Source organism: Helianthus annuus, chromosome 2 (genome assembly GCF_002127325.2).
Source record: "Helianthus annuus cultivar XRQ/B chromosome 2, HanXRQr2.0-SUNRISE, whole genome shotgun sequence".
NCBI classification, from domain to species: domain Eukaryota; kingdom Viridiplantae; phylum Streptophyta; class Magnoliopsida; order Asterales; family Asteraceae; genus Helianthus; species Helianthus annuus.
Window position 1 is genome coordinate 111,221,576 of NC_035434.2, and position 13,423 is coordinate 111,234,998.

Here is a 13,423-nt window from a genome sequence, read left to right on the forward strand (position 1 = left end):
TTTGGTCCAACTCGCCCCGTACGGTGTAGTTCTCGTGGTTCTTACAACTGGAGGTGGTTTTCATTTTAGCGGTCCCCATATATATATATATATGTATATATATATATATACACAAAAGTTATTGTGAAAACTCGAAAACTAATTAAAAAACCCAAAAAAAAACATACAAAAATTTTTTTTATTTATTTATTTTTTTTTTGCAAACCAAATTTCACAGGTTTTTTTATATAAAAAAATTTTCAAAAAAAAAAATTTGTGTAGTGCACATGTGTAACTACACATGTGTATTATTACACATGTGTACCACAAATTTTTTTTTTTTTTTGAAAAAAAGTTTTTTTATATCTAAAACCAGCGATTTTTATAAATAAAATTGAAAAAAAAAAATTTTTGTGTGTTTTTTAGGCTTTTATTAGTTAGTTTTCGAGTTTTCACAATAAAAGTGGTTTTCATTTGAACCATCCCCTAAGGGGAAGGTTCAAATGAAAACCACTAGTTATTGTGAAAACTCAAAAACTAATTAAAAAAAGCCAAAAAAAAATACCTGTTGTGTAATAAATAGAACCTATTAGCAATGTATAGAAGAGAATGAGAGAATGGGAGATGAATTTCTTATTGATATCACATACAAAATACATGAGCCACTATATATAGGCTATAACATTAATACAAACATAAATGTGACATGGGGGTTAGAAATGTGGATAGTCACTAATAATTGATGCATTCATAACACTCCCCCTTGACTATCCACATGATGATATACTATTCTTTAATACACTTGGTGATGCTGCCTCGTTAAAAACCTTGCTAGGAAAACCCAGTGGGACAAAACCTCAGCTAAGGGAAAAAGAGTGCAGCGCGTATTGTCTCCCCCTGATACTTCTGGATCAGGTATGTTGCCTCATTAAGGAAAAAGAGTACATACACTGTGTATATTATGGGTACGTTACTCCCCCTCTATTTTACTTGTATATCTTGATGATGTTGAATCCAATCTTCTGTGACAATTGCTTGACTTGATATTTGGCGTAGTCTTCTTTGATTTGGGTGTTGTTGTCTTACATTGTCTTCATACAGTATAGTTTGAGCTTCTCTTGATCAACTCTAATCTACATACTTCTTAAATATGCTGAAATCTTCGACCTTCATAACTTGTATCTAGATTGAGATCGAACTCTATGCGAGTCTAATATATATCAATCATAAACCAGGACGCTATATTGTTCTTGTGGAACTATCACGTATCTCGAGTTTGTAAATATGTCAAATAATTATTTAATGCACTTTATAATTCTGCCTCGTTTAAAAACCATGCCAGGAAAACCCAATGGGACAAAACCGTAGCTAAGGGAAAAGAGTGCACTACCCATTATACATAATTAACAACATGATTTATGATGATGTTAAATTAGTACTTCGGGACCTATAAGATAAACTGATACTACTGGATCAGTTATGTTGTCTCATTAAAAACCTTACCAAGAAAAACCCAATGGGAAAAACTTAGTGAAGGAAAAAAGAGTGCAACATTTGAGATTAGAACTGTAATCTTACCAATACAACGTAATATCAGATGTCGTCTTGTTTGCAAGATACGTCAATGCTCTGATCGCAATTAAGTATGGTACTTCTTGACTAAGTAGTTCAACATCCTTTTCTTGGGGTTGATAAGAATAATTTTTCTATGTCAAGCGATCAAACAATCGTTCATGTACTCAACGAATGAGCTTTTTCTATATAACATCTTCTAGATGTAGTCAGATTGATGAGCAAAAATAGTACATATATACTCGAAACTACAGGTCGAGGATAACTACACTTTGTAAAGGTCATTCAAAATTTTCCTCTTTAGTTTGAGAGTTCCCTCTCGATGATGTTTACATTATCACTGTAAGAGTGAAATCTTGTTAAATAGATGTAGCTCATTTTATCAAAATTATACCTCTATTTTCAGAGTATAGTCGGCTGTACAACATACGAGTAGTTTCCTTTAAGATTCATATATATAACACATATGGGGTTATTGTTTCATAATGCTTTGAGCATTTTAAATCCTTCAGTGGTTTTCATACAGATGTCATTTGCAATTGTCTCGTACATGTATACGGTGATGATATCCATAAGTTGTTTTATCTGAAGTCATTCTGAGATTGCGAGGCCGCTTAAACATCTAAAGATTATCGCATCCACTACAGGGGTATACGTTCCTCGTAATCAACTACTGGGATTTGGGAAAATCTTTATGTTAAAATGCGTGCCTTATGATGTGTGTAAAATGCAACATATAAATGACATCAATTAAGGCATAAAACTAACCCTTTTTAAGTACTAATGTTGGAAAAAGAGTGTTTTTGTCTTCCTTTTGTATTTTCAGGATTAAATGAGCTCAAATTCACAAAAGAAGCAAAAAGACAGCTAATTCTAACATAAATACAAGAAAAGGAATAAAAGTAGACTGCCCAAACCCTCAACGGCATCCTCCCAAGCGAAGAAGAGAAAACAGAAGCCTGAACACGCCCCGTGCTCAGCCAGCACGGGGCCGTGCCCAAGAAGCAGCAGAAAAGACAAACCTGTAGAAGCTTCTATTGCCCACCACGGGGCCATGTCCAGTGAGCACGGGGGCGTGGCGAAAGTACAGCAGGCGCATTAATTGTAATTGCGAATTACAATTAATGAAGAGAGAGAGTGTCAGACGGGCACGGGGGCATGTCCAGCGGACACGGGGCCGTGCCCAGCCTTCTGTTCAGCCTATAAATAGGAGTGCTTGGTTTCATTCCAATCCATCCCTTGGCACACCACCTCTCTCACACTTCATCCACCACCCACCACCACCATAACACCATCATCCACCACCATCATCCATTGTCCATCGTAGAGTGTGTGAGTCGTCTCGGGATCCAAGATTGATAGTAAGAGTTCTTGACACTCAAGGCCATGTTTGCCTAAGTCTCTTACATTACTTGGTGAAGACAAGTGTTTAGTATAATACTTTTTATTTTTAATCTTTTGCACTTTTTATTTGGTTTTGTATTAATGACTTTAATAACTAGTTGCTTATGTTGAAGGTGATCTTTCCTTATCGTTTGTCCGTGGTGTCTTGGCATTATTTTACTGTCTATATAAAATAAAAGATTTTCACCATTCATATCTCCACGGTCTATATGGAGGTATGTTGGCTACCTGGTCGGGGGTTAAGGGAACGGTTTGGTAAGGGTCTTGCCCTTGTTCAGCGTTTAGAGGTCCTGCAAGGGACCTGGGTCAAATTTAGTAGGATCTCCTTCAATGCCCATAGGTATTGGATGGCGGGGATCCAAACTCTTTGACCCCCTCATAAGTTAACTACTATTAATACTATAACCCGGCTATTTAGGACTGTATCCCTGCTGACTCAGACTACTTAGCCGAGGGTAACGTCACCGCCAAAAGCGGGGCCTACCACAATTTGCATTAATAACTTAATTCATTATCTTCCAATAATCCAACCCTTTAGGATTGTATCCTTGCTAACTCAAACTACTGGGTTGAGGGTAACGTCGCCTTCAAAAGAGGGGCCTACTACAATAACTAACATAATCTCTTAAACAAGTGCAAAAGTGCGAAAATAATCAAAGGTTATACTAACACAAGAGTCGGATCCAAGTGATTCATCTTGTCTATCTGTTTTTATTTTATTTTTATTTTTCAGCATTTAGTTAGTTTTTATTTTCTTAGTTTAAAAACATTTTTCTAACTTTTTGATTTGATTAGACGTTGAGGATAAACCGGTACTAAAAGCTCTTGTGTCCTTGGACGACCTCGGTATCTTACCAACACTATACTACGTCCACGATGGGTGCACTTGCCCATATGTGTGTTTAGTGTTAGTAAATATCGTGTTTTATAAATTTAAAACTTGGCTAAAGGTGTAAAAAGGGCTTAATAATATATCTAAATTATATACACACTATACACGCATCAAGTTTTTGGCGCCGCTGCCGGGGACACAAGGATTTTAAGAAAGTTAGGAATCAACGGCCTAAGCATACTTTTATTTTTCTTTTTAATTTTTTAGGATTTTCTTAGTTTTTCAGCTTCTGCAGAGCTCAGCACGGGTCGTGCCTGGTCGGACACGGGCCGTGCCTGGTCGGACACGGGCCGTGCCCAGCATTGTTACTGGCAGTTTTTAGTTTTCCAAGTTACAGAAGGCTGACCACGGGGCCGTGTCGGTGCAACACGGGGCCGTGTCCAACTTCCAGTAACTGGGATCTGGAAAACAATCACTGTAACTCCGACCACGGGCCGTGTTCGCTGAACACGGGGCCGTGGTGAACCTTCTGACCAGCATTCTTTTCTGTTTTTATTGCAGGACTTGGAACCCGACGCCAATCTTACATAGTGTATGAGCTCCAGTTCTAATAAGGACATAAAAGAACCTCTAGAAGAACCCGAACGCTTTCTCAGAAAAAGATTAAAAGCTAAAAACCAAGAGAAGGTTTCGGGTGATTCAACCCCAATGGCGGACTAACGTACCCTCATGGATTATCTACGACCCACCGTAGGTAACCTAGGCGCCGCTAGCAATGCTCCGAATGTTGAAGCTAATAACTTCGAACTTCGGCCGCATCTGATACAAATGCTCCAAAACTCCGCAACCTTCCATGGGCTTGCGGACGAGGATCCCCATCTATATATCACTAATTTCTTAGAAATATGTGATACCTTTCGGATCAACGGAGCATCAAATGACGCCATCCGCCTCCGAATGTTTCCTTTCTCACTAAAAGACCGAGCGAAAGCTTGGCTCAACGCCCTCCCAGCTGGATCGGTAAACACCTGGGATGAACTAGCCCAAAAATTTCTATATAAGTATTTCCCTCCCGCTAAAACGGCTAAATTAATGACTGAAATTAATACATATTCACAAGAGGACGGGGAATCCTTATATGAAACTTGGGAAAGGTTCAAGGAGTTATTACGCAAGTGTCCACATCACGGCCTTGCGATATGGCAACAAGTATCCACTTTCTATAATGGATTGTTGCCACATACAAGGCAGACACTTGATTCTAGCTCCGGGGGACTTTTAGGTAATCGACGCCCGCATGAAATATATAGCCAAATTGAGGAAATTGCTCAAACCAATTTTCAATGGCACACCCCCCGAGGCAATAAATCTATTGCCCCGGGAGCCCATAAGGTCGATGAAAGCACTTCTTTACAAGCCTAAATCGAGGTCCTTTCTTCAAAAATAAAAAAAAAATTGGAAATGACAAAACAGTCTCGGTTATGGCTTGTGAAGGGTGTGGTGGGTCACATGAAAATTGGAGTTGTATGAAAGAAACGGACGATCAACAAGAATTGGTAAACTACATTGATAATAGACCTAGGCCGTCGTGTCCTCCAACGGGAACTTACAACCAAGGATGGCGAAACCACCCAAACCTTGGTTGGAGAGAACCCGGCAATAGTAGCAACCAACAAACCCAACGAACAAACTTTCAACAACCAAGAAATGAGTCACAAAATTTCACTCAACAACAAAGTGAACGAGAAAGGCTTGAAGATACTGTATCTCGCCTCATCTCCGACACTGAAAAGAAAAACTCGGAAAGATTTCTACAATTAGAATCAAATTTTAGAAATCAACAAGCTAGTATTCAAAACATAGAAAAACAATTAAATCAAATAGCTCAAAATTTTTCCGAGAGACCGCAAGGCGCATTACCTAGCATTACCGAAACAAACCCAAAAGCGCAAGTTCACCTCATCACGCTACGAAACCGCACCGTAGGGCCTGCAGAAGCGCCGCCGCCAACAGAAGAAACGAAACCCACACCTCTGCAGGAAAAGAACTCCCCTCCGTCACCAGAACCTACCAAAGCTCCTCGAGTTCCGTACCCCGGTAGGTTAATTCGTCAGAAGACCAATGAGCAATTCGCGAAGTTCGAAAGTCTATTAAAGCAACTGCATGTCAATATTCCTTTTATTGAGGTCCTAACCCAAATGCCCAAATACTCTAAGTTCATGAGGGACTTTCTCACTCATAAAAAGAAAATTGAAAATTTGCAATTAGTCAATTTAGGCGAAGAATGCTCTGCCCTCGTACTCAATAAACTTCCCCAAAAGAAAATCGATCCCGGAAGCTTCACGATTCCCTGCTCAATAGGGGAGTCCCCCGTTCGTAATGCCCTAGCCGATCTTGGGGCTAGCATTAACCTCATGCCCTCATCAATGTTTAAAAGACTCGGCCTGGGAACCACGAGTCCTACAAAAATGAGCATACAACTCGCTGATCGATCCGTCAAATTCCCACAAGGTGTCATTGAAAATGTCTTGGTAAAGGTAAGCAGATTCGTCTATCCAGCCGACTTTGTCATACTCGATATGGAGGAAGACACCGAGGTCCCCCTCATACTAGGGAGACCATTTCTTGCCACCACACAAGCGGTGGTAGATATGAATGACGGAACACTCACCTTGAGGTATGGGGATGATGAAGTAAAATTCGGAGTTGGGAAGAGAATAGAGGACGACGACCCGGTCAACTACATGAAGGTTATTGATTCGAGCTTGGATGCTGCTCTCCGACGGTGTAACATGGGACGCCAAGCATCCCACTCAGAAAATATATAACCTCACATTGGGTCAAGCCAAGGACCCTTATAAACGTGGCGCACCACGGAGGCATTCCGCGGAACTATCCTTAGTTTAGTTTAATTTTATTTAGTTTTAATTTGCAGGAATAAAACACACTCGTGGTGGTAATGGATGAAAAAGGGAACGAGAAAAATGGCCCCATGCACAAAGAACGAAGAAACCCGACACAAATCTCCATTACAGAAGGCTCAACACGGGCCGTGCTCAACCAACACGGCCCCGTGCTAAGCCACCTGCAGAAAAACGCCCAGTTCAGGTAACTGGACACGGGCCGTGTTCACCAGACACGCCCCCGTGTCCAGGCTTCTGTCTCATTTCTTTAATTTCTGTTACTGGCACCTGAACACGGGGCCGTGTCCGGTCCCCACGGGGCCGTGTCCAGACTGCCAGTAACATAAATCTTTGCTTTTTAACACCACATTACACATCCAATCAACCTAAAAATTTATTTTTTGGACACATTGAGGACAATGTGTAATTTAAGTGTGGGGGGGAAGCTAACACTTTGAAACTTTGGAAGTCCTAACAACAAGCCTTACACAAAACTCTATTGGAACCGCTAAACACCCCAAATTTTTTCAAAAAAAATTTTTCATTTTTTTTCTTTTACTTGTCTGAAGTTTAAGTTAGGAATCCCAAGATTAATAAGGTTATATTTTTATAAAATTTACAACCGAGAGCGTCGTGATAACAAGAACCAACATAAGAAAATTATGAAACGGCATAACAAGTCTAGTTAAAATTTGATTATATATACTTGATCACATTAAAAAACCCATTCCCACAAAAGTGAGTTTTGAGCCTTTATAGAGCATACAAATTTACATCTTTAGAATAAATGCTCATTTTTCGTTTCTTGTGTGAATAGCCGCTTGGTTCTTACAACTCTAGAACTTGCCACGACGATTCATTCCCGGTCCTTACCAACTTAAACCCAAGTAAGTAAATGATGAAGGCATTAGGACTAACCATTTTTTCTTTCTACACCATTATTTTTCATTTTTTTACCACCTACCCAAAATCCCCCTAGTTAACCCCTTTGAGCCTAAACCTTTCGTTTCTTTACCCTAAACCCTTTTTACCCACCAAAAACCCTTTTTATTTTTCACCCTTTATTTTAGTAACAAGCTCGGTTTTTCGCAAAGCTCGTTCTTTTATGTGACTAGATATATATATATATATATATATATATGATGAAGTTAAAAACAAACAAGGTATGTAAACAAAAGCTTGTTTGAAGAAATACTTCAAAATAAAAAGTCACTAAAAACAAAGTGTGTTACGAAAACCGACGCTTTTTACGCTTTTCGCCCTTTTACTAACCACTAACCCAACCACCTACCTTTAGCCCAAGCCTAACCCTTCACCCAAAAAGTCCTCTTGATATTTACAAAGGTATAAAGTTAAAAAGTAGGAGGATTGATTGCTTGGCAAGCCTATGGAAGGCGTAAGTTCCATGCCGCTCTCGAGTGATTCACTAAAAGTACACCTTCGGCCGAGTGTTGAGTGATCCCCCGTGAGGTATGTGAACTTGTATATAAATGAAATTTTAAAAAGGCATGCTATGCCCAAATAAGTAATTTATCCTATGAAACGTTCTAAATAAATCATAACGAATAGGATTGTAAATAAATAAAAATAAAACCCAAAAAGATCTTGGATTCCCGACACTCTATGACAAGCCAAAAACCTTCTCTTCTACCCATTCCATTTGGGAGTGTAAGCCACATTTAAAGAGTTTTGCTTAAGGACAAGCAAAAGTTCAAGTGTGGGGGTATTTGATGTGTGTAAAATGCAACATATAAATGACATCAATTAAGGCATAAAACTAACCCTTTTTAAGTACTAATGTTGGAAAAAGAGTGTTTTTGTCTTCCTTTTGTATTTTCAGGATTAAATGAGCTCAAATTCACAAAAGAAGCAAAAAGACAGCTAATTCTAACATAAATACAAGAAAAGGAATAAAAGTAGACTGCCCGAACCCTCAACGGCATCCTCCCAAGCGAAGAAGAGAAAACAGAAGCCTGAACACGCCCCGTGCTCAGCCAGCACGGGGCCGTGCCCAAGAAGCAGCAGAAAAGACAAACCTGTAGAAGCTTCTATTGCCCACCACGGGGCCGTGTCCAGTGAGCACGGGGGCGTGGCGAAAGTACAGCAGGCGCATTAATTGTAATTGCGAATTACAATTAATGAAGAGAGAGAGAGTGTCAGAGGGGCACGGGGGCGTGTCCAGCGGACACGGGGCCGTGCCCAGCCTATAAATAGGAGTGCTTGGTTTCATTCCAATCCATCCCTTGGCACACCACCTCTCTCACACTTCATCCACCACCCACCACCACCATAACACCATCATCCACCACCATCATCCATTGTCCATCGTAGAGTGTGTGAGTCGTCTCGGGATCCAAGATTGATAGTAAGAGTTCTTGACAGTCAAGGCCATGTTTGCCTAAGTCTCTTACATCACTTGGTGAAGATAAGTGTTTAGTATAATACTTTTTATTTTTAATCTTTTGCACTTTTTATTTGGTTTTGTATTAATGACTTTAATAACTAGTTGCTTATGTTGAAGGTGATCTTTCCTTATCGTTTGTCCGTGGTGTCTTGGCATTATTTTACTGTCTATATAAAATAAAAGATTTTCACCATTCATATCTCCACGGTCTATATGGAGGTATGTTGGCTACTTGGTCGGGGGTTAAGGGAACGGTTTGGTAAGGGTCTTGCCCTTGTTCAGCGTTTAGAGGTCCTGCAAGGGACCTGGGTCAAATTTAGTAGGATCTCCTTCAATGCCCATAGGTATTGGATGGCGGGGATCCAAACTCTTTGACCCCCTCATAGTTTAACTACTATTAATACTATAACCCGGCTATTTAGGACTGTATCCCTGCTGACTCAGACTACTTAGCCGAGGGTAACGTCATCGCCAAAAGCGGGGCCTACCACAATTTGCATTAATAACTTAATTCATTATCTTCCAATAATCCAACCCTTTAGGATTGTATCCTTGCTGACTCAAACTACTGGGTTGAGGGTAACGTCGCCTTCAAAAGAGGGGCCTACTACAATAACTAAGATAATCTTTTAAACAAGTGCAAAAGTGCGAAAATAATCAAAGGTTATACTAACACACGAGTCGGATCCAAGTGATTCATCTTGTCTATCTATTTTTATTTTATTTTTATTTTTCAGCATTTAGTTAGTTTTTATTTTCTTAGTTTAAAAACATTTTTCTAACTTTTTGATTTGATTAGACGTTGAGGATAAACCGGTACTAAAAGCTCTTGTGTCCTTGGACGACCTCGGTATCTTACCAACACTATACTACGTCCACGATGGGTGCACTTGCCCATATGTGTGTTTAGTGTTAGTAAATATCGTGTTTTATAAATTTAAAACTTGGCTAAAGGTGTAACAAGGGCTTAATAATATATCTAAATTATATACACACTACACACGCATCACCTTACATCGCAAAAACTCATTATTTATGTTTCCTTTTATTTAAAGACACCCATTTATAACCTACTGGTTTGACGTCTATGGGTGTTCGAACTGCTGGTTCGAAAACGTTTAGTTTGTCGAGCAAATTTAGTTCAACCTTAAGTCATGTAGCCATTTTGGCTATTTGTGTGCGTACACTCTTGCACACTTTCTATATATGTAATCTTTTTTTTCATCGATTACATCTATTGCTATAGCATAATCAAATATATCATTTTACACGTGTTTCATTACGGTTCCATAGTGTACTTATTTTGTACATAATTCATCGCGATCTCATATTTGTTTGGTACTAGAGTTTCTTTTAGAACTCCATTAGCCTCTTTTGGGGTTTTGACAACAACCTTCTTTAAGGTTTTCTGGGGTTTTGTATGCAACCACTTATGGTGTTTTGTGTGCCACCTCTTTTGGGGTTACACCAACTGCGTTACTCTACTCTTTTTGTGTTTGTGGGTTTTATCTTTTTGGAACCGATTTATCTCTCACAATTTATTAATATGATAATCATTTTGTGAGTACTTCCATTCGAGCAGATAAGTTTAAGCTGGTATATGTGACTTTGTCACCTTATTTGTGTCAGTGAATGCATCTTGTATTTCATTTGTTATTATTTTCAAATACACGCTCTTTCTTTTGGACTTCAGATTTGTATTGACCACTTCAGGGGTCGATATATAATATGATGCATTTTTTTATGTTACCAGTCTTTCATTTTCTTGTCTCCCCCTAAGACTGGGAATACGATGTACATATCCCATTTATATGTTATGGTGGTGCTATTGGTACATAGACTGCACAACAAAATATATAAAAAAATGGAAACTTGGTTCTCTTCAGGAGACCAGTTGTAATGGGGAGTATTGTGATAAGCAGTTGGTTTTGAATTGATATAATCAATCGACGAATTCCGTCTCGACTACGTATGCCTCTCATTATATTTCACATTATGCCCAACAACGGTCCCTACAATTGGGTTGTCAAAGAACAGTGTTAAACCATGTCAAAAGAACAATGTTCCATAGTGTTGGGCATATGCTACATACGGGTAGCTAAAAACTCACATGTAACCATGTATGAATGCCACAATCCACACAATTGTACATTTCAATGGTCCCATATAAGAGGGATTGTTTGTAGGAGTCTATTGTTTGGAAGGGCATAAAAATTTATTTGCCACAAAAAAAAAAAAAAAAAAAAAACTAACTAGACATATGATAAGGCATTCTGGGAGCAATGTTTTTAGATGACTTAGAGGTGCTAAGGTATTGGTTAGCATGTTTGATTGTTTAGCATATCATGATGCTATCTTGATGACCTCTTTGGTCATGCCATGTGGTGAACGTATAAATATTATAGTAACTTCTGGTTAATCACCATATTTGATTTAATGGAATATTGTGGAAAATTAGTATCATTTCTAGTAACTTCTAATATAGTCTTCTGGCCATATTTGCTATATGATATATTTTAGATATTTAGTACATTTTCTTTTACACCATTCCAATGTGATGACTTTTCATTCAAACAAAGTGGAAACTTAATAAATTTCTTCGGTATACATTAGAATATGATGCATTATGAATTACAAAATTCGATATCAGCGGATAAACTATCGATGCTCTTCTGGAGCATTTAATATGCTGTTAACACGTGAAATACTATCAATAGCGTCTCTACCACGTGAAATATTATAGTTTTAGCCTTTGTTTAGAGGGAAAACATGTACTATTCATAAGGTTTTCCATCACTAGGCTATATGTTAGCCAAAAACGCCAAGTGCGATGAACTAACGTTTGGGTTAAACTTGAAAAATCATTATTTAAAAACAAACGGGACTTTGTATACTTTTGGGAGAACTTTGGGTTCTCATCATTGATTTAGGATTCACGTGAGCATCAACACTAACTCAAATGAATTATTATCTATCAATTTAAGTAACTAACATCAGAGTAGTTTACTTAAGCTAAAGTCCACTAATTATTTTCATAGCTATTTTTCATCATTTTCATGTGAGGGCACATTTCTAATGACTATATCAATGTCTATTAATATTTGTTTAGCAACAACAAACAATTAGAAAAATAACCATACAATTAATTATGTTGACTATGCATAGCATTGTAACAAGCTGAAATATCAAATCACTAAAGCATAACAATGTTTATCTCATCGTAGTTGTTTTGGTAACCAGCTACCAATGAAATTTATATTAATTTATTTAGCACATTTAACTTGTCAAAAGTCAATACATATAACATATATGCTATCTAAAACAATGAGACTAACAGAAGTATTGCTAAACAAATGAAATCCGTAATATCTACCCATAAGCAAGTTATATGCATGTTAATTATTCACAATTTATATGCATATCAATTACATATATAAATCACACACAATCCTAGGACATTATACGTATACATATATATGTGTGTGAGTGTTAAAGAGATTAAGCTCATATTAATTTGCTTGTCATGTCTAAAAAAAAATTATTAAAGATCATTTAAAGTAATAAGAATTAATCAAATTTCTAATTAGAAGATATTAATAAGAATGAATTAAAATTAATAAATAATGAATTAAATGAGAAAAATGATATTTAATGATTTTAATTTCTAAGCATTAACCAACATCATATATATTAATATCCATGTTCATAACTCCATATAATTTAAGATTGTAATTAAATGGATATTAAAGATCATTTAACGTAACGTACCCATTTGTTTATGACGTGTTGTGTAATTTATGCATAAATGTAACATGATATAGCCAATCATAAGTATATCATATATACACATATTTGTCACTATAGTTTAAAACATAAACAAATGTCACTATCAACTTTCTCGATCATATAATAACATATAAATCTTTATTACTCGTAAATGAGCTTTCTTATACTAATAAATTTTGTTGCTCAATAAAATATAATAGGTCTTGAGGATTTTAGTGTCATGTTAATTTGAAAATAATATCTTTTACCACACAAATATTTCATAGAAACAAATCATATATTTAAATATCAAATAGCAACAAAGGCTTATACAATTGCAATAACAATGATATACAACAAAATTAACTAAGTAGTTGTCATATTATAACATATTATCATATAAACATGTGCATTATTGTAAATTCATTAACAGAATTGCACTAATGATATCTTCAAATATAACTATTAGACATCAACTTTTAATACAAATTGTATTTTGGTAGTCATCATAAATTGTATAAATACTAATAACAAAAACTAATTAATGGACCAATCAAAACTTAT

At 37.1% G+C, this 13,423-nt stretch overlaps 1 non-coding gene across 1 annotated transcript; it reads right to left on the bottom strand.

Moving 5' to 3' along the window:
• Positions 1-4,873: 4,873 nt before the first annotated feature.
• Positions 4,874-4,980, bottom strand: LOC118489844. The gene has a single exon (XR_004887857.1). It is a non-coding gene; the product is annotated as a small nucleolar RNA R71 (small nucleolar RNA).
• Positions 4,981-13,423: the final 8,443 nt, after the last annotated feature.